A 22879-nucleotide genomic window follows, 5' to 3' on the forward strand; every position below is an offset into this window, starting at 1 on the left:
AGTCAAAAATACTTAATGGTCTGAATCTCTTCCATCAATGCACCTTTACTATTATTTCTCAGTGTTGTGTGGCATAAATAACCTCTGGGACTGTCAAATTGTAAGGTGATTTTGTGTTGGTAGTATCATCATTTCCTGTATCTTTGACTACTTCCTTCTGATCGATGGTGGGAATGCTTGAGGAAGTTTGGGGTCAAACACATGGGATGACTTCAATTGGCTGATTAAGCAAGTTATCATTGAGGATGACATTCCAGCCTGAGGTGGTTCCTCATATATGAATGAATGTGTAATGTCAAAAGACTTGCTAGAGGTTATAAGCACAAAATGACCCAATCAGGAAGCTGTGTCATGCCTTCATTTTGCATAATTTGCTCCTAGAGTTTCAGTGGTTTGTGACACCAACACAGATGAAGGTGTTAGAATGCAAACTTCCTTTAATTAGGCAAAACAAAAACAACACTGTACTTCAGGACTTCCAGAGGCATTTAATATCTAGCAATTGTGGGTGATTCAAAAGGTCCAGGGATTCGTGCTATCTATGTTTATACTGTGAGATAAGTATTTGGGCTTTCCACACATTTCTTTCTGTTCCTCTCCCCATCCTCCAGTTCCCTCCCTCCCGTGTCTTAGCAATTACATGCCACTTGGACGATCCTTAAAGCACTGAAAGTCATTTCTTGGAGCTGTTACAACAGGGAAAGTAGGTCCAGGATACATGATCCAAGGTCAAAACCAGTGGTTATTGGCAGGGGCTGCTTTTCACTCATCCCCACTTTGACTACTTTTATTGTCTTTTGATGCTTTAATCAACGTATTTCTGCTGGCTGGCATGCATTTCCAAGCTGGCTACTAGGGACATTTAGTTTAGGCAACGTGCCTTATCTGTTTTTTTTTTTTTTCCTACGTCAGCAAGTGGGGAAAATCCCACCCATACCAAATATTTAGAATACCCTATCTTTTTATTTGCATTGAGCATCCTTTGTTTGGGACTCAGAAGAGCTGTGTGAATCAGGAAGAGGAAGAGCCGAGACAGACAGACTGGGACTGTACAGGGAACTGAGGAAACTCAAAAGAAGAACGTGTCCTGCGTTGTGTCCTGATTTGGCTTTGGGGCAGTAAGTGCTGATTTATTCTCTGAAACTTGGACAGGAACTGCACGTATGTCAGCCAGAAGAGTTTGGAATATCTGGGCAGCACCTATGGATTGATTTGCTTTTTTATATGTGCTGGTTTCAAGACATCCAGCTCTACAAGAATTGCAGAACCTGTTACTGTCGTTGAAGTCATGGGGGGACTTTAGGTGTAGTGGGACTAAAGCCCCATTTCAATTAGAAGAGTAATTCTCATTGTGTTAAATGTTCATTGGTATTTTTAAAGGAATGCTTTTTTTTTTTTTTTTTTTTTTTTTTTTTTTTTTTCAAATGCTTAAAGTATGGTTTTCATTTCCACAGAATCAACTTTGTGTTGGTCCACTGGTGTAAAAGGCTCTTCACATGATTCTAAAGTAAGTTATACATTACAAATTTGTCATCTCAAATGTTTGAGAGGAGATCACAGTAATGGAGGATCTGACTCTAAACACTTACTTTTAAAATGGAAGGATTTTTTCTTAACCAAATAAAAAATGTACGCTGCAAGAAATGTTCTGAACTTTTGAGGAGAGTTTTTAAAATAGTTGTTACAGATACCTGGTAATTACTTCAAATTCACTTTCAGTGGTACAGAACACACACTCCACAGGGCTAAGCCAGTAGTAGCAGGCAGATACAGGTTAATAAATCAATCCATTAAGACTGGACACTTGGTGTTTAGGTGATGCTTACTATGATAATAGACATTCAAGTCCATGTGAATAACTGTGACTATGGCACTATGGAATTCCAACATTAGTTCCATATCAAATCACTTTTGGTGACAGATGAAAGGATGAGGCTCCTTCTTAACAGGCATATACATTTACAATGGGCAACTGAGGCTATAATGATGCTTTGTCACCTGTGATCAAGATAGTGTAAGCCAGATTCTGCCTTCAGATACTAGTATGCAAATTTGTCATTTTAAAACGTTGTCACTGTTCCTTGGAATGCGGCATCGCTGTTCTCAGATTGTATCTTCAAGCACAACTTAGGCAATCTTCACAACAGTTTGCACAAGATAAAATCTAATTAGGAGTACTTTCTGAAAGTTTTGCATTGGATGAAGTGAGGGACATCTATGTCTCTAGCTATTCGGCTATAGTATTATAGTCCTTTTGCATATTTTTCATTATTCCCTTTAGTAGCATCACAATCAACACTAAATACCATTTGGGCTATTTTGATAAGAAGAAGGAAAAAAAAGTGCTTTTTTTATCCAGTCATTTTCCTGGCTGCAGCAACCTCTGAGCAATGTATGCACAAAATATAGATGTTGAGAATGACTGAGTGATGGTGAAATCACAGCCTTTGGAAATAGGCACAGAGAATTTCCTTAGGCAGATGGAAATAACATTTATGAATGGAGAATCTGTATAAACGATTAATACAAGGCTTGGCTGAGACCACTTCTATCATTAAATATCACCTCCTGCTAGCATAAGATATCCATGTAAATGCACCTGTGAGCTCTTAAGAGGGAAACTGTCTAATGAACAGTCTGGTGGATCTAAACTTGCTGCTTGTGGAGGGGTCTGGAGATGTGCTTGAGCACACTAAATCAACATTGTATAAGACCTGTCTATAGTCTGCCTTTTAAGAATCAGTCAAAGGTTTGACCAGGAACACAAAACACCAGGGCAGTCTATTTAGTTTGGCCAACTCTTATGAGAACTTTGGGTTTAGAAGAAGGTCAAATCTAGGATGAGAGCATTTTTACCAAACCCCAGGCTTACAAACCTAGCATGTAGCTAGGCATTAGGCAGTTTCCTGTATTGTGCAGGTGCCTGTTTTCATTAGTATCCTCCCTAGCCTGATATATCCCTTGGAATGGGAGGGGGGGTGCGGTGGGGGGAAGGGGACTTCAGGCTCTTACACACGCTTTGAGCCTTTATCTGGGACACAGCTTGTAAACAGTGTCCAAGCTCTCTCCCTGCCTTACAAATTAGCCATGGTATGTGCTTTGTCCACATTTTCTTGCCAAGGAAATGCAAAGCTTTGGGCTCTGGTTGAAACTTCCTCTCCTACAACCCAAGGATGTGCCCTAGTCACAAGATTTCATGTAGCTCAGAAGATTATATCTTCCCACCTTCCTCTTGTAACTAGGCCATGGCAAAGGCATCACTGCAGTACCTCAGGGCTTCATGGAGAACCTGTGTCCCCACCCAGTGGTTATATCCACCTGGCAGGCAGGGCACCACTGGATTACAGACCCAGCTCCCTCAATTCATCATATGTTGGATCTTTGATAGCTAAGAAAAAAAACACCAACACCAGAAAACCCATGATAACTCTATAAAGCTATGAGAGCAAACTCCACTCACTAAAGATCTGGCCTGCAGTCTCCTTTCTTTGCTTCCTTTTGTTGTGAATTTTGAGCTAATCCAGTATTCACTAAATAATTGGGAACCTTTCCATCAGCTTGCATGGACATTAGATCAGGCACCATCTGACTGGAAAAAGTGACCTTACATTTCTAATAACACAGATATTATGAATAGCTTGGCTTTAAGTGGTGCTTTTTGGCAGAAAACATTGTGTAGTTTTAACCTCTGTGTGCAGGAATTGCTTTTACCAACCACTGAAAAGCAACCACATGTGGGGAGAAATGTGACTGCAATTAAGCAGTACAAAGCAAAATTATATTATGATAGCATGTCCTTCCAGTTCATGAAGCTCCAGGCAGTAGATGACAGCAAAGACGTGCTGCAAAGCAAGGTGAAAAGCATGACCTCTATTATTTTTGAAATCCGAATTAGTTGCCTATGTTGGCATTTTGTCTAGAAAAGGTCATTAAGTATTTTTTTTTCTTTCTTTCTTGTGTCTCCAGTATAAAATTTAATTTCTGAGCAAGTTCAGTTTCAACTGTCCTGTTAATCTTGCTATGGTATTTCTCATTTCACCCCTGTCTGCCTTTGTAACGGAATATTAAGTGAAATGAATGATCAGTCTGTGTGCAAGTCTACTGCACAGTGACACATTTTTCAATAGGCTGTATTTGAAACATTCTTTATATGTTGCAGTCAAAGGATGAAGAAATCTTTATAGATTTCAAATTTTGAAACACATTCCAAATCATGTGCAGGTGCGCTCAAAATCTGAAGAAAATACATCTGCTCTAAAGCAAATTTGTCCCTTGGGAAATTCTAGGACTGAAACAACTTGAAGAAAAAATATCTGCTCTTTCCTCCCTTATTCAGGAAGTTATGTTCTAGCACGGTTACATTAAACTGTTGGCTTATGTGCACCTGTCAACATATGCTTGCTCACTTTCTTCATTCCCTTAATTTTAACAATTGTTAGTGTGTTTCCTAAAGGTACTATACTGTGATGAAGAGCTGCTGATTTGAGGTTACGCTGATACAAACATGGAGAAAATGAAGAGTTGTTTCCAAAAAGCTAAAGCAGGACAGACACAAGCACTGAATGATTGATTGTAACTGTCCAGGTCATCCACGTGTTTGGACAGCTGAGTGCAAATGCATGAGGTTTCTGTTATGAAGGGGTAGCAGCCACAGGGTACCTATAAAGAGCACTGAGAGGCTGGAAAGAATTTCTGGAAGGGATTTTCAGTTGCAGAATGAAAGCAGTGGGATTTAATTTCAGAGAAAATATTCCAACAGAAGCTAATCCTGCCCTAAATACATGCAATGCAAATGATGTGCGCAAGTACTGGATAAAAAAAAAAACAAAAGCATTGGCAAAGTTAAAGCATTTAGAGGGTGGAAGGGGTTGTGTCAGTGGTAGATTAGTTTGCTGCAGGCTACTTGCCATATGCCTCCCCGGGTTACTTGTACTGGATTAAAATTTACTTCTGTAGAACAATCAATTAATGTTATTAATAATGTTATTATGAATCTGACATTAAGGATGAAAACTAAGCAGCTAGGATGTGAATCATCTGCAGGAAAGGGTTGTGAAAAATGTCTCTACTTAGGCAATAACAAAAAACAGAAGAATGACATTTTCCATAAGCTCTGAGCTGAAAGCTTTGTGCAAAATCAGGCAGGACACCAATTCCATTGCTCTCTGTCTTTTTCAGGATATGGACTTCTTATATCTTCCTCATTGGACCTCACACTCGGACTGATTTTTGTTTTGGTTAAACTGCTTTTCAATAGTAAATATGAACCTGTCATCCAGGTTTTCAATTTCAAGTGAACATGGCTTTGTCTTGTTTAAAACTAAAGTGCATCTGCCAGAGAAAGTCTGTGTCAAAGTTTCCTCAAACTCAATGACAGTACAATCAAGCTTTTCACAAACCTAACCAAAACATGTTACAGCACTGACTTCAGCAGTCTGCTCTTTTTCCCCCTAACTCAGTTTCCCCTCTGTTAATCACTAGTGTTTCTAAGACAGACTAAATCTTAGATTTATGGCTGCCGTAGGAGCCCATGCCACCAATCAGTTTTATCTGAACCCAGACAAACTCATTTCTTCTCCACCCACAGAATCTTCATACTTGAGGTGATGCTTTCTGCTTTTTCTGAGGGATCTATATCAACACACTCAGCTAAGCCCACCATTCCCTTCTTCACTGCAGACCTGAGGTCATCTCTCATCCTTATATTTTCTAACAAGCCTGGCATTAAACAGGTGTTTCCTGACAGTTGACTTCACATGTACATTGCCTTTCCAGGACTGCTAGGCTAGACCCAGCCAAGTGCTCTAGGTTTTCTTCAAAGCCCTGGTCACTTGTTTACCCAGGGGACTAAACTATGCTAAAATTATCATCATTAGTGTTTTTTAATTCTAAGGTGAGAAATTCACATTTGTAGAATGCCACATCACCTTCCTCAGTTTTCACATAAAGTTCATTATATTATATGCTAATATTAATATTTGAAGGAGGTATGCATAATTTATGGGCAATTAGCCTATAAGTGATTCCTGCTATAATGATGAAAAATTGACTGTATTTTTGTAAAAAGTTAAAACTTTTCTTGTTCTCTTTCCATTAAGACAATTAAATATGAGTTGCCACAGGAACCTAAAGCGCTCCATCATTAACATGAACACTATTTGGCTATTTTCTGTACTTTTAGGAACTACTCTGAGGAAAGAAATGAGAAAAAAACATTTCACCGACTGAACTTTTTGTGTTTCACATTTACTCTGCTGGAAAGCTGACAAGAAACAATTGTTTCTTCTGAGGGCTCTTCAAGGAGGTTCCTGAACAGTGAAGGGCACAAGGTTGCTCTTTGATGTGTAGCCTTCCACCTCAGCTTCTAACCTGTTACCTAAGGGTCCCATTTTGGGGTGGCTTCACCTTCAAAGGTGGAGTCCTATCCTTTGGTGCTGGGAAAGTGAGTCTTTCATCGCACGTTGCTTCATACTCTGCCACCACTAAACTCCAACTGTTTTGGACAGCATTGTCACTGTCTATGCCAAAGCATGTTATCTTTTCACTTGCAGTCAGAGACCTGGACTGGTCTTTATATTAATGAGCCTTTCAAATCCAGTGCTTCAGATCTGCTGGCAACAGTATCAGTCTCTAAACCATTTCCTTTCCTATGGGTGTTCAGGACACATTCCACATTTTTTTTTGTCCCTTCCCTTTAAGTCAATATTTTAAAAATAAATGCTTAGGGAAATTGGACCTTTGGGATTAGGCACAGAGCAAAGGTCACTTGCTGTGAACTCTGCAAGTGAAAGCAGGAGCTGACATTGCCATGGCTACCTGTTGGCCTTTTCTGCTGATACTTGGACAGTTTTCAGTCAGCCAATGTCTGTCTGACTGTAACCAGAGCTGAGCTAACAGACATATAAATGTTACTGTGGGACACAGAGGTAATATTTTAATGCCTTTAAGAATATGGATACAGGCTAAGATTCTTTAACTATACATTTTTCTCTTCTTTTCATTCATATTTGGTGACACTGACCTTTGGTCTGCTGGGAAGCACTAAATGCACATAGCCTGGCTAGCAGCAATGCTGAAGGTTTAAATGGTGTCTCAGAAGGTCCATGATCTATATCAATTGAGAGGAGACAGAGTTGCTGGGGTGCCTTGAGAATCATGATTTACACTTGAAAAGTGAACTGTAGGTTGGATAACAACAATACATTGCTGTAGCCTGTTAAACTGTAAGTAGAAGCCCACAACAAAATGGGCCATAAAGTTAGGTTGTTTATAGTCAGACTGGACAACACATTGCACAAAACACTGTGTAGAGCACATTCTTGCACTGATAGAGGAAAGGACTAAACGACCAAACAATCTCCAGCATCAGAGTCCATGTCTTGACCAGTTTTTAGCTTGTACAATTAGAATGATTCGTCCATTATGAAAGTCACTAGAAACTCCCTTTTGCTGGAGAGATTTTTCTTGGCTAACAGTTCCTGGCAAGATCCATAGCTGGAGTGACAGAAGTACTCCAGAGATTAATGGTGTGAGTGTGTTCACTTGTGCAATATATCTGTGTAATAATAACCTGTGCTTAGTAAATCAAGCTACCCTGCTCAATATGATAGAAGATCTTTGCTTTAAAAAATCAGCAAGAAAGGAAAACAAAAATAGAAGCTGAACAAATAAATATCACAGGTTCTCATGTTATTCTTACATTTAGATAGTTGTACAGCATAATACAATGTACAGCTTCTTATGCATAGTAAAATCCATAATTTTTAACTCTATATACATCACTTTTGCTGCTGTAGTTAAGGCTTTTTGTGACATCCTGGTTGATATCACAGTGATCTACTCCTGTCTGAATGAAAGAGGGCAATTTAGGGAAAAAAAAAAGTATGTGAAACTGATTCCTAGCTTATTCAAAGGTATTCACTGATGTTTACAAGTTTCTAATTTTTGAGCTTTAAACGAAGAATTTCATTTCAATTTTATTATGTGCTAATCAAAATGAAAGTAACACAGAGGTTTTCCAGCTCTTTACTATGTATTTTACCCCCCTGCATTTTCATGAAAAAGCAAGAGAGCAAAGCAGGAAAATGATACAAGGAACACCAAAAATTCCCTCCCTGACCCAATAAAAATGTTCAAATTGAACAAAATTTGTCTCATTTGAATGAAAAACTGTGTCCAGTCAGTTTTATTTTTTCATTTTTTAAAGTATAAAATTGTTTAAAACAATAATTTTATCTAATTATCATACACCGTCATATATCTTCCATCTGATATAGAAGGTATCACTAACTTTTTTTTTTTTTTTTTTTTTTTTTCTGGCTGAGGCAAAATTGAGTAGTTTGCAGCATACTATTCTTGGAGGCTAGCCTCCCACTGCCTTCTACAACCTTTCTATTGACATGTGGGGTATTAGTATATAAGAAATATCATTTACTCTATATTCTGTGAATTGTTTCTCTTTAGCATTGAGAAAGATAAGCTTGTCTTTGGTAGTTTCAACTATAATACTATGATATCACCAAAAAACATTAGGTGGGATTGAATTCTACAGGGCCATATTCAGATTTTTTCATCTTCTGCTGGGAACTTGAAAAGTGTCTTGTGTTCAAGGGCAGCCTTAAGTGAGTGGGACCATCAATATGGTCAGAAAAGAGAAGGACAGAAATGTACACTATTACTTAGTCTGAAAAGAGATTTGCTATAGCAGGTAATATAAAATAGGGAAAAGGTTTGATGATACAAGAGTGTAAAGCAGTTTTTGTATCCGATCAGCTGTGAGAAAACAGAATTTTTAATGAGAGAACCAAACTTCAGCTCTAATTCTGACTACTTTAAACAGCTGAGGTAGGTTTTATTATTATTATTATTATTTAATTATTTAATCTTTTATTGTAGAAATCAGATATTTTCAAAAAAAAATGCCTTTTTTTTTTTTTTTCCTCATGAAGACTCTTCAGTGCAGTGTGGCAGAGAATAGAAATTCTCACCTATCTATTTTTTAACAAATTGTAGGTGTAAGGCCATGACAACAACTGAACTGAAAAGCACTAATGACTAGTTGAAAGAACTGAATTCAGTCAGCCAGTAGCACTGTGGAGATGTCCTTTGACAAGGTCCTTAATGTTATCACAGGATTTCCTTTTTTAGAGTTAACACAGTATTTTCACTTTTTCCATAGCTATCTATTCTGGATGTTCCTAAGAAATGTGTGTCTAGTACCTCAATCAATAGCAGCTTTACCACTTGCTTTGCAATCAAATGGAGCAGGTCTTTTTGATTTTTTTTTTAAGGAAAACAAAAAAAGAAAGATTACAACTCTGCTTGGACTCTATAATGCTAGTGTCATATCTCCCACTCATATTGTTGGAGTCAGAGTGTCATATAGGTGTCCTGAATATTTCTTATTTATGTCCTGCATAAGATAATCCACCAGTTGTTTGTTGGTGGCTTTAAAATGAATTTGAGTAATTCATTCTGCTAAGCGGGTTGGTCCTTCCTTCTTCCTGTGCTGAGCTTGCCCTACTCACTACAGGCATACAATAAGAAGACTTCTCTGCAACCGATGTTTACAATACATGTGGTAAATAATGGATTTCAATTGTTTATTCAAAGTAAAAAAGACTTTGCAGACCTACCCGCTTTGCATGGCTGGCGTCAGCCTCCCCACACACAGAGTCTCCTAGCTTCCAGGAAGAAGCCCAGGGCATCCTCCTCTCTTGTAAAATGTTTCTGCCAGAAGCACTTTAAAAATGCCTAGCAAAGAGAAACGTGCAAAATGAAGCATTTCAAAGGAGGAGGGAAATAGAGAAGAGGGGAAAAATAAAGCCCTGCAGGAAAAGACTTCAATTTGTCAATTGATGCCAGTTGATAAGGCATTTAGTGTCCAGTAAATGGCCACTCCCACATAGAATTTATCTTGAGAATTAGTAAACATTTATACGAAAGTTAAAGCTGTACCTTTTAAAGTTCTGCTCTAGGGATTCAACTCTGTTCACTTTGTACTAAAGTATCAAAGAGATAGTCCATGTCATAAAAAGCTTAACATCTGAAAGATGTAAAGAGACAAAGGGTGGGTTCATTCCTTTGAATTTATCTTTTTTAATTCTGGGAGAGAAACCACTGCACAGGAGTAGCTAGTCTGGAGACAGAGGCTCATGACTGTTTCTTGGGTTTTGGTATGTTTAAAGCATCTTCCCATTATCACTGTGCCCAAATATTTGTGGTATTTTTGACTTAATTGAATTGACAGCTAGAGATATACTGGTCAGCAGCAAAAAAATAAGTTACCTCTCCCACACCTGTTTTATGATAACATTTGTATCTGGAAGCTATTTTTCCACTTCTAAGTTAGAACTACAAGGACATGGCCATAATGATACCAAGCACTGTTACCTTCTAATTTTGTAGGTCCTGGCTATGGGAGCAGAATTCCTAGCCTTTCCTGAGACATATATTCCCAGTGCAGCAAACAGGGAGTTTAGAGATGGAAAGACTGGACACGCAACACCATAGCCTGGATGAAGAGATGTCATTACTCCTACTTCAGCAAAATACTAACAGTTAAAGCAGTCACCCAGGAGACAGAGTCAAGTCCCTTCTTGAGGAAGAGGGGAGCAGGGTCCCCTCTGTGAGAACATCCCCTGATGTGAGAACATCCTCAGAGGATGGTCTATGGCAAGAAAAGTGGTAAGGTGAAGGGTTTCTTATTCAAGACTAGGCACTAAAAAAGAGCAAGCTCACAAGGAGAGAGAAATCTGAAGGAGCCTAACTACCTCACCAATGAGGCAGATGCAAAGATGCTCATTTTATTCACAAGGCCTCAATATCTTCTTGGAGTTGGATTTAGCCTGTATTTATTCATATCCTATCATTAATGCAAAACTTGGGATTCTCCCTTTCATACTTGGATAAGTTTCTCTCTGAGCTTAAACTAGTCTTAGCTTTTCCTTCTTTTGCATATTGTTGACTGTTGACATCAATGTGGTGATCTCATATTCTTCCAATAGTATCCTACTTGTGAACACCATAAAGAAGTATTATGTCCATGGGAAAAACAAACAAACAAACAAACAAGCAAGCATCTTAGTTCTGTCTTTTAAACAATTTGGCAAGCAAGAAGCCACAAACAGTAAGAGACCCATCATGAGAGACCATACATGAAACCTTTCATAAATCTGGAACCCCACTGGGTGCTTTCACAAGGTTTAGCATTCACACAGCAATGCTAATGCCCTACAATCACTTTGAAAAATCACCTTTTTATCCATGTCTCAGATATTCCTTCCCCAAAGTTCAAGAGGATGGATGAACCTTGCAGGATTTCCAGAAAGACAGCCAGTCTAGGTACCATCAGAAAGTGACTCATATGACATTTGAATTTTCTTTTCTTGCCACTAAGACACAGCTTCCTTTTACCCATAAAAAGCTTGCCTGAGCCATTTCTCTGTAGCTAACTGCATTGTCTCAAGGAAAGCAAAACAGTCTCTGGGCCCACAGTATTCAATGCTGTAGTGTTAGAAGATAGCATTTTAAGCCCAGAACAGAAACTAATTAGAAATCAGTGCAGGTTAGTGCTGAATGCTGGCCTAATATTCTCTTATCCCGAACCAAGGGTCTGAAATCAGACATATTCTGCACTAATTAGAGTGCCTGAATGGTCTCAACATGTATCTTGCCACAGGAGCTCCCAAAGGTTTCCTTAAAATACCAACATCACCAACAGCAGGAAAATGAAAAGCAGCAAAACTGCTCCTAGGCGAGCCCAGGGGAGCAATATGAGTTGCTCAGCTGTGGAGCAGTGCTTGTACATCCCTGTGAAATAGCTGACACAACAGGCCATTTGGGAGCCCTTCCTTAATGGATATGACAGCGCGTTGCAGTAGGGAGCTGCAAAGGTCTAGGGGTCTTGCAGAAGACTAGTGAACAGTGTCCCTCATTCAGATGCAGTCCTGGAAAGCCATGGGCACAAGAACAAGTAGCTGAAGGGAAGCTAAAGCTGTTTCACTGAAGAGTTGTGTTGCATACTCAATTTAGCTGAATCAGGCCATCATATGATTATTGGAAGCAGCCACAGTCTGGGAACAGAAGACAGAAAAACGTCTTTTGTCAGAAAGGTACAACTGGAAAAAAAAAATAATTCAACTACATTTCAAAAATCAGGTTAAAATAGGCTGTCTTTATTTTCACAATTATATTTGATGTGCTCACAATATTTTGAATACCTTATCTGAGTATTTTTTTATGTTCCATTATGAAGTTAATATATCTGAATGAATCACTAAATTTAACATGTTAATATTTCATAAACTTTATCTGACACTGTACAGCAACCTTCCAGCATTACTGACAGAAATTATTGTTACCTTGGCAAACACATTAGCATTTCAGAAAACAACAACAACAACAACAAAAACAGTTTCTCCTCAATGAAATGCTAAGAATTTCAATGACATGGAAAGTTTCAGCGTGGTGGGGTTTCATCCCAGTTCAGAATGAAAGCAAATGTCAGATCAGTGAGTTTTCTCATGGAACAGGAGTGCCATTCTGGACTGTCTCTCTTGATTGTAATCAGGAGTGGCCCTTATGCTGAGAAAGTGTTGGAAGGTCAGTGAGTGCATCTGTGGTAGAGCACAACCAGTGACGCCTTTCTTTTTGAAATCAGCAATACGGCCAGCTAACCAGCTGACAAGAAGAAGTAAACAGCTGCTTCCTGAAAAGGGGGGAGAGAGGATCAGAGAAAAGCGACATGAGACCGACATGTTGAAGTATCCTGAGTCAGCAGGTGAGGTGACAAAGTTTGCTCCTGTCCCCAGAGCCACATGAGACTCCAGAAGTGCTGACCTGGGCTTACCACTGGCTGAGCACCCATGCAGCTGGGGGACAGAGGTTGGATGCACTTTGCAGCCACAGAGAACCCACGGTGTCCCTGCTGACGCAGGGCCCTTTTAGACAAGAATCGTAGGAAACAGGCAGCCGGGAAGCAACAAGTACAGCTTGCAGCAGCGTCAGCCCCAGCTGAACTGTTGCTTATGCTGCCAGCAGCCAGCAGACCCCACTGGAGTGTCGCAGGTGCCCCTGTGGGTGCGAGGGTGGCAGGCGATGACAGCCCCATTAGCCAGCCTCCGGGGTGCTGCTGTGCTGCTGCGGACTGTGCAGTGCTACACCATGCTGGGGGCAGCCTCCAGGGAGCTGGGTGCTCTCTGCACTCCTGTGAAAGCTCACAGATGTGAGCAAAGACTTCCTTCCAGCACAGGTATTCCCAGAAATGGTCTGTATTCCAGCTCACATGCACTTTGACTCCTTAATCGTAAAACCAACACTTCTTGTTTAATATTTTCTATCGAAAAAAGAGTGGCTCACCTATGCAGATGCTAGTGTTGCTTTCCCCTATTTTCTGAAACATTTCAAGCTTTTGATTTTGAAGGAAGAGGAAAATGTTTTTTGGCTCAGAGAAACTGTGTTGTTTGCTCTACAGGCAAACTAAAATAGCTCCTGAGTAGGAGCACAGGACAGATGCCCTATGTCTATCAAAATATGCTATTCATTCTCCTTCCCATCCAGCTCGTGTCTGTGGTGCAGGTTTAATCAAGTCATCTTAATTCTGTCACTCACAAGCTACAATTACACTGTGCCTCACAGAGCCTCCTGTCTGAAATGGGACTCTAAAGCATGAAGAAAAGCCTCCTCTCCTCTCCTCTCCTCTCCTCTCCTCTCCTCTCCTCTCCTCTCCTCTCCTCTCCTCTCCTCTCCTCTCCTCTCCTCTCCTCTCCTCTCCTCTCCTCTCCTCTCCTCTCCTCTCCTCTCCTCTCCTCTCCTCTCCTCTCCTCTCCTCTCCTCTCCTCTCCTCTCCTCTCCTCTCCTCTCCTCTCCTCTCCTCTCCTCTCCTCTCCTCTCCTCTCCTCTCCTCTCCTCTCCTCTCCTCATTTATATCTCCTTGTTTTCTTAGTCACAAACCAATAACTTTTGGCCTGGATGCTTAACATGACCTTAATTACAAATTGTTATACTCTTCCTGTGGCACAGAAAAACTTTCTCAAGAAGTCCTGGCTGTTGTGGTAACAGAAGTTTCCTAGGAAATCCCAGACAATGCTGAATCACACACAAAACCACAGACTGGTTTGCATTGGCAGGAACCTCTGGAGGCCATCTGGTCCAACCCCCAGCTCAAGCACGGACATCAAGAGCCAGTTGCCCAGGACCACGTTCAGGTGGCTTTTGGAGATCTCCAAGAAGGGAGGTTCCAAAACCTCTCTGGGTAACCTGTGCCAATGCTCACTCACCCATACAGAGGGGTGCTCTTCCCCTTTCTTCTCAATGAAGCTGTTATTGAGTCACTGAGGAGGTTTTTCTTTTTTCTCTTTTCACATAATATGTTCAAGGGAAGAACATTTTCCAACCTCACACCCACAGCATTTCTCATCTTCTGGGCCTGATGTGGAGTAGGGATCCTACAGTCCATAAATAAAACTATAAAAAGCCAACTTGCTTTGAGATAACACTTTACTGAGTCTGTGTGACAAGAGTTAGAGGAAATACCACACTGCCAAGTGTGTCCATGGGGCTCAGGAGAATGTGATAAGACTGTTGGTACCTGGGATTCTCACAACATCTTGAAATTAATAGAAAGCTCCAATGTTTGTCTGTGTGAAAGGGACGTGAAGCAAACCAACAGCTGTGGTAAGGGGAAGGATGAGAGAGAGTTGAAGAAGGGCTTCAGATAATCATCTGTGTCTTGATTTTGTTCTCTGGGTTGCAGTAGTGGCATACGCAGACACCTTACTGCTGGCCTGTGCTGCTCTGAATGTTTCCACATTGAGATGGTACTCAGAATATGTCAAAGACAGCCTTGCTCTGTGGTTCCCTAAGGAGTTTTCCAAAGAAGCCACAAGATGAATATGTCCCTCAAGGTCTATGGAAACCCTCACAGGGAACTGAGAGGCACAGAGGTGTCAGTAATATCAGGTATCTGCCACTGCAGATGTCCTCCTGGACTCCCTGCCATATGTTTTTACCATTACATGATTTCATCCTCTCATTCCTGTAGCCCTAACTCATTTTTCTGTATGATACCTAAAACCTGTTTTTTTTTTTTTTTTTTTTTTTTTTTTTTTAATGCAGAAACACCCGATGCTGTGCTGCAAACAGCTCGGAAGCAGGTGCAGGTCACATTGAAGTAAGAAGCAAACCTCTCCGAGAGCAGGCAAAGCTGCCTTGGCATATCAGTGCCAAGATGCTCTCTCACCCCCGCCTGATTCCTGCATGGTGCTCACGTGTGATGACACCTGCTCACACGACACCATTTCCTCCCATTTCCTCAACATGCAGCTTGCCTGGCATGTGCCGGCTGGCTTTGGTGCACAGCAAGGTGCTGCAGGCCTGTTTCTCCAGGGCTGCCAAGAGGCTTGCAGAAAGGCCCTGGCTCAGTGCTCTCGCCGGCTGTGCTCCCTGGCTACATGGGCCAGCCTGCTGGTCTCAGAAAAACCACCAATCCTCAAGCACTGTCATGCTTCAAACCTGGATGAGGACGTGGGCCAGGGCATGGGGAAATATCACTGGACCCCAGCCAGTGTCTGAGGATTTTCACTTGACTTGCAGGAATGCAAAATAACACTGGCAAAGACTAGCTATGGTGCCAGGTCAGGCCTCTTCTATCTCCTTTGTATTTATAACTGTAATGTGAACTGTCATGGGGCTCACTTATATATGACTTTTAGAAGGCAGCTTACAGATCAGCTCTGCCTTAGAAGTCCATGTTTTTATAAGACCTTATTCTAAAGATCTTTCTCCTCTCCCTGAATATGAGGCAAACCACTATAAGACAGGTAATTTCTGTGCAGAGCAGTGTGCTTTGAGCCAGTGCTATAAAGCAATTGGGTCTGTTTTATCTGTTGTTACCTTAATAGGAATCATTTCATTTCTCATTTTTGAGGAGAGGAAGGGAGAGGAAGGAAGGGAGAAAATGAGTTGCCTCTGTAATTCACCTCCCCTGACAAAGCTGGTAGTGCCTTGCTATTCCTCAGAAAATTAAAAAAAAATATATCCAAAGGAATGATGTAAAGACTTTATCATTTTGGCTGGCTGGTATGTCCAATTGCAGCTTTCAGAAAATAAAAATGGAAAAACAAGCTCAGCTCCAGGCTGAACAGTAAACACAGAGGCAGTCTGGTTTATGCAGACTGTTTGAAGTATGCATTTGAAGAAGACCTGGGAAGAGGCTGAAGCCAGCAACCTCTCTGCAAGGGATGAGTACCCAGCCCTGCCCTCACCCTAGAGCAGCAGCACAGTTGGGAGGGACTAAAAGCCAGATATTCCACTTCCATTGCTATAATCATCCTGGCTACAGAGGTATATAAATACAGGGTCACGTGCAAAGGAAGCAGCTCTGCAGACAGAGATTAAGAGATAACTATAAGGGAAAAAATTATCAGCAAGCTATGAGGCAGCCTGTAGAAGGCAAACGGACTCCATCAGTCCTCCAACCACATACCTACCAGCACTCAAGTTCCTTGTTCGTGGAGTGCTGGCACAGTATTCGCTGACTCCACATGTCCCGTCCAATACATGTTTTCAGCACTGACAACTGGCAGCCTGCAGTCCTTGGGGTTTCTAAATAATCACTTATAGCTCCACTTATTCTTTAATGAACATTCATCTTCCATGCCTGGGCATTTCTTTTGTTACTCAACCACAACCTCATTTAGGTGTTTTTTTTTTTTATTATTATTATTTTATTTATTTATTTATTTATTTATTTTTCCCCTATTCTATCTGTGCTGTTCTGGAGAGGAGTCATGGTTAACAAACAACAGTGTGTCTACTGTGACTCAGTTATATTATTAGGTTATAGTGGGAAGTGATGATTTTCATGTAGAAAGAGAGAACATATAACTCACATTATAAAAATATGTCCAATTATAACTCCATTGACAGCAATAGAATCAAAAGTAAGCCTATCTATTGAATGTATTTTGGGTTAACTTTATAGATAGCATTATGTGACTAAGAATAATAGGTACCAGATTTTTTCTTTGCTTACTGAGTCCTTGGCAAAGAAGCCAGACACGGCATCTACTCATAAGTATTGGAAAGGTTGGCTCCCACCAGCTTTGGTTTTCCCTAAGAGGATAAAGAGGGGTATGGAGCCATGGCCTGCAGCTCCTGCTGATCCAGCCAACAGAAGTGAAGGACAGCAAGGAGAGACTGTTAGCTGAATTTGGCTTAGATGCATGAAATGTGAGCCAGACATTTAAAGTATGGGAGATGCAGGCACATCCAAGCTCATACCCTTTGCAACAGGTCCAGAACCAGAAGTGCCAGGTCTTTCACTATGTAGAAAACAAGCTTCAGCCAAGTGCTGGCACATGGCATACTACAGCTAATGAATCCTGTTAGACTGGGCTGCATAACACGTGGAATTTACTGGCTTCGGTCTGTTCAGTATACTGAATTTCAGTATACTGAACAAGCCTTGAGCAGACTGATGTACCAACAAGTACTGTCTAAAGGCTACATTTGAGCTTATGATATTTGTCTAGACAGGATCATTGGTTAATATCTCAATCAATTTTTAAATGGATAATTGTGTTTTCTTCTTCTTTTTCTTTTACAAAACAGAATTATTTATTATAAAATGTCTATATATGCTTTTAAAATTAGCAACACAGTCAAAAACATACAAATACATCTGGATCTTATCATCTCTGTATATATATGCTTGCAGTTTATGTGGATTAAATCTACATGCCTGCTACTCCACACTTACACCACCATGGCTTGGAGCAGAACTTGTCTCTAAACTGGACTGGAGCTCTTTAGGATATGGTTGTATTGTAATTATTTCTTCTGGCTTTAGAGTCAACCTTACAATATATTGTTCTTAAAGGCTTCCTCAGAAGTCTAATGATTACTGAGAAATCTCAGCTTTCATTTAAGGGAAAGCCAGGAGGTTTTAGACACCACTGTCCAAAATATGTGAATCCTCAATTATTATTATTATTACTTTTTAAACTTGCAAACAACAACAACAAAACCCACAACCCCTCAACATGGCTATTTTTTAAAATCATGTGATTTAAAATCACGTAACTTGGTGGGTGCAGTGGGTGAGGTTTCAGTTCTTGTTTTGGAACTGGTGTGCTCTGTGTTCCTCTTTGCCCATCATTAACCATGTGTTCAGATATAATAATAAGCCACAAAAGCACCACAGCAGCATTTACAAACACAACATAGCAACCCCTCTCCTTAAAGATGGTGTTCTATCCCAGCACGCCTAAAAGACAGGTGTTATTAACAGGAAGCTTATATAATGATATATCACATCTTGCAGTGGAACAAAATGGTGAAAGGTCAGCCCAATGATATATGTAGAGGGTAGGCTTGTAACTAATGGCTTCCTAAAGCAGATGAATGAGAGCCTGGTCTGAGAGCAGGTTTTATCTCAGAAAAACTGTCATTCCCCTTCTTAGTCTTAGATATGACATGCCAGGCTAAAAAAGCAGTAGTGAAAGACTCATTTGTCCACTGCTCCTCAAAGTGCACAAAGTGAACTCTACTGAAGTTTGTGACATACTGATTAACAGCTGCAGTGAGGTCTTGTCATGCTATCATACCTCTTTTTCTGGATTCATGTAGCACATCAGTTTTGAGTGTGTTTGAACTGACAGTGCTCTTGATGGCTAAATTATTTTTTTGAAAGAAAAAGTGTACAGTGTCTTCAGATGTCTTCCTAGAATTTTGTTTTTCTTCTTCACAATGTCATTTTTGGCCAAGGATTAGGATTCTAGGTTCTGCTTATTAATGGTGTTGAGTTGCGTTTAGGTTTTGTGGCTTCACATTTGCCTATAATGAGCCAAAACCAAAACCTTTGGCAAAGCGTGGATCTAAATGTGCACATTCCAGTTTTTCTCCACTCTAGTTTGGTTCTTCTAACCTCTGAAGTGTTTGTTTGTTTTAAAAAGGAGAAGCCATATATAAACTTACTGTTTCCAGATACCCCTTAAAGAATTCCAAATGGCGCAAATTTATATAATAGCAAATGCCCCATAAATGCAATTAGAAGGCAGGAATCTCCAGTGTAATGATAGCATAAGTCTGCTGGTTCCAATAGGTCCTATATGGTGGAATGCTGAAGCAGTATAGTAGTGAATAAAAGCCAGTGGTTTTATTCATTTGCAAATATGAAATCCTTAGGAGTTATTGTGCAAGTTCCTACTGTGTTCATGAGGGAAAATATTTTCCATGCAACATTCAATATGACATCCCTGTACCAAAAAAAGGCTATTTCTTCCAATAGACCCAACCTCTGAAATACCAAATATCTAGACAAATAGCATGGGCTGAATACAATTAATGCCATTTCCTTCTTAGAACTGTTTTTTCTTAGTCACTTACATCTTATTTGCACACAGGAAATAAATTCCAATATTTTACCAGAGAACACTGGTGATGGAGAACACTGCAGTTTTACATGGGTCATTCAAATAAGGTAGCTAGAAAGAAGAAAACCCAAGAAACTGCTGATGTCAGAGAATACACCCTCTATCAACTTTCTCAGATGTATCTGCTGAAAGAGTTCTTGCCTGTCTGCCATTTGCACCAGTTGTCAGCATTCCTTTCTTCTCCAATTCTCATTTCTCCAATTTCTCTTCCTTCTTTCACCTTTGGGTTCATATCTTTGTGGCTCTAATTCTATTTTGCACTTTCCATTGCAATATATCCTTCTCTCTCTTAAAGCCAAATGCAGATCCCATGCCCCTGTCTGCCTGCTCTCTCATGGCCAGACCTCTCTACTCCTTATCACCAGCCCTTCATTCTCCTCAGCCATCCATGCTTCACCCCTTAATACCTTCATCATATCTTGTCTATTGCACTCTTGCTTTGTTTCTTGAGAGTCAGTTTCATTTCTTTCATGATCTCCATGAAACCTTTGAACTTGTCCTGATACCCTTCAGCTGCTGGCTATGCTAAACACCTGGACTCACCTGACAGTCTTTCTGCTTCTTGTTTCTTCTCTCACACTCCCCAGTCTGTAATAAGCAGCTTCTCCCCTTATATTCTACCCTCTCCAATTTCCAATTTCCCCCCCTCCCTCTCCTATGTGACTCCTTATCTTCCCTTGTTATTCTTGTCACCCATCGCCTACCCAGGTCCTTCCTCTTTGATTTGCTTTTCCTTGGAAACAAGAACTTTTATTATCTTCTTCATGTTAACCTTTGCCTTAGGTAGTCAGTACAAGGATGCTCTCTATGAACAATCACAGGAATTGTTCTTAAGATTCCTATTTTGTTGTTGCTGTTTGTTTGTTTTTTTAATAAAAGTGGCAATGGCTAAGCTGTTGGTGTGCTGAGACAATTGTCCCCAACATACTAGTCAGTACTTTAGCCAGTATATCCACCCATTTTTTGCCTCAATTTTCAGTTTCATTATAGATTTTTGCCAATTCTCCCTCCCACCTTTATTTTGTTCTGACAATTAATAGCTGACACTGAGGAGGTTCAGGGAAAAAAAAAAAAAGGCACCATAACAGTTATTTAGCTGTTCCTGCAGTATTTATGCAGGGGAAAAAGAAAAAAAAAAATAAAATAAAAGGAAATGAAATAAGTTTTAAAAGGCTCTAGGTGGTAGCCAGCAATCCAGGAGAATTCCTGCAGCACAGCCAGTCTGCTCTTTTTCTGCTAAAGGACTTCCACAGGCAGAGAGTGCAGAGTAGATTAGGCAGATGGTTTTAAGTGAAACAGGTAGGATACTGGGAGGTATTTAATTGTCATAGCATGCAGCTCTCCCTGGTTTAATTTAACAGGAGGACAAGCAACCCGTGGTGTTGATATAACCTTAGCAGCACTCTGAGAATGAAAAGGGACTCATCTTTGATGTAATCTTACCTCAGAATCTTCATTTTCTATTACCAAAATAGCTCTGATGAACATGTGAATGCAACATCAGCTGTCCCAGATTTAGATAGATAATGGTTCTGTGAGTGTTACAGAGCCTCAGGCAGACTTCCACAACATTTGGTGACCAGCAGGAGAGACAGAGGAATAGAAAGTGAGTTTCTTCTAAGATATTTACATCTTTTCTCTGTGTTTTGGACTGGAAAAGTATCTAACGCTAACAAATGTCCTTTATACATAGCTCTGATAGCCCAAACTGCAACTGCTTCCTGTGTTTTACTTCTACTGTTCCTTTTTTTAGCCAAATGCAGATATAGAGGTGGAACTGAAAGGACTTCAGTGTCCCCCACCTGTTTTAGGAGGGGCTGGAGGCATACAAGCTCCTGCACCCTTTGAGAGTGTAACGTGCTTAGTGGCTGTTCTCCATGGTTTGTCACAGGCCCACCTCTGGTTCACAAATTCTGCAAACAGACGTCCTTAGCTTTTATCAGTTTGAAAAGAAAATAACTCTTGCTGTAGAGATTATGTTCAGTAAAATATCTCTACATGAAAATTCCTGAGAGGGACGCAAAACAGTAAGTTTAAGATCTAATGTACAAAAGGCTATGGATTACAACAGAAATGGAGCTGGACTTTTAATGTCCACTTCTGAGACATGGTGGAGGCAAGGGGTGTCATCCAGAGGGACCAGGACCTGGACAGGCTTGAGAGGTGGGACCATGCAAACTGCATGAAGTTCAACAAGGCCAAGTGCAAGGTCCTGCTGCATCTGGGCTGGGGCAATCCCAAGCACAAATACAGGCTGGGGAGAGAATGGATCATAGGGCCTGCGAAAAATGACCTGGGGATGTTGGTTGATGAAAAACTCAACATGTGCCAGCAAGGTACACTGGCAGCCCAGAAAGTCAGATGGATCCTGGGCTTCATCAAAGCAGTGTGGCCAGTGGGCCAAGAGAAGTGAATCTCCCCCTTTCTTTCACTCGCATGAGACATAGCCTGGAGTGTTGTGTTCAGCTCTGGTGTCCCCAGCACAAGAAGGACATGGATGTATGAGTCCAGAATGAGTCCAGAGGAAGGCCATGAAGATAGAGAACATCTCCTATGAAGACAGGCTGAGGGAGTTGGGGTAGTTTCAGCCTACAGAAGAGAAGGCTCCAGGAACACCTTATAGCAGCTTCCTTCCTGTGCCTAACAGGGGTCTACTGGAAAGCTGGGGAGGGACTTCTTTTCAGGGAGTAATGGCTTTAAACTAAAAGCAAGTAGATTTAGTTTAGATATTTAGATATTATAGAAGCAGAACTTCTTTGAGAATGGTGATGCCCTGGAACAGGTTGCCCAGAGAATCTGTGGATGCCCCATCCCTGCAGGTGTTCAAGGCCAGGCTGGATGGGGCTTGGAATGGGTTGGAATTAGATGGTCTTTAAGGTCCCTTTCAGCCCAAACCATTTTGTGACTTTTGTGACTTTATGATTCATCCGCTGCTAGGTTGTGATAAGAGGGTCTTTTTTGCATCTTGGGTTGTGGTAAGATGCTACATTATCTTCTGTGACTATACACTGTAAACTATTCCCCATACTGAGACGGAAGAAATATCAATATGAATTATTATAGTAGGAAAATAAATAAATAAATAAATAAATAAATAAATGAATGAATAAATAAATAAATAAATAAAAAGTCCCTCTGCTCCATTTTGCAGTTCTGACTGGAAAGTCAGAAAGTACTGCAGTAAGTTACAAAGACTCCAGTAAGTTCAGTAATTTGGATATTGTTGATGGGGGATACTGGTAGGTAGAAATGCATTTTTTCTTTTGAGCATCAGCAAAAGAACAGCTCCCAGACAAAAACATTTCAAACTTTAAATAAAACAAACAAGCAAAAAAAACTGCTGAGACTGTTCAAGAAGGCTGGGAGCTAAAGCAGATCACACAGACTGATCTTACCCAACTCTCTTTTTATTTATTTATTATTTCCTTGGAGATGTCCAACTA

The 22879-nt window shown here is 40.5% G+C and overlaps 1 long non-coding RNA gene across 1 annotated transcript in view; it reads left to right on the forward strand.

The window, feature by feature from the left end:
- The first annotated feature begins 979 nt into the window (after positions 1-979).
- Positions 980-22879, forward strand: part of LOC311433799 — a 78795-nt gene continuing 56895 nt past the window's right edge. Inside the window, exons 1-2 of the long non-coding RNA XR_014690963.1 lie at positions 980-1118; positions 1455-1507. This is a non-coding gene — a long non-coding RNA (uncharacterized lncRNA). The remainder of the gene's footprint in view (positions 1119-1454; positions 1508-22879) is intronic.

Source organism: Aythya ferina (assembly GCF_964211825.1).
Source record: "Aythya ferina genome assembly, chromosome: 3".
NCBI classification, from domain to species: Eukaryota; Metazoa; Chordata; class Aves; order Anseriformes; family Anatidae; genus Aythya; species Aythya ferina.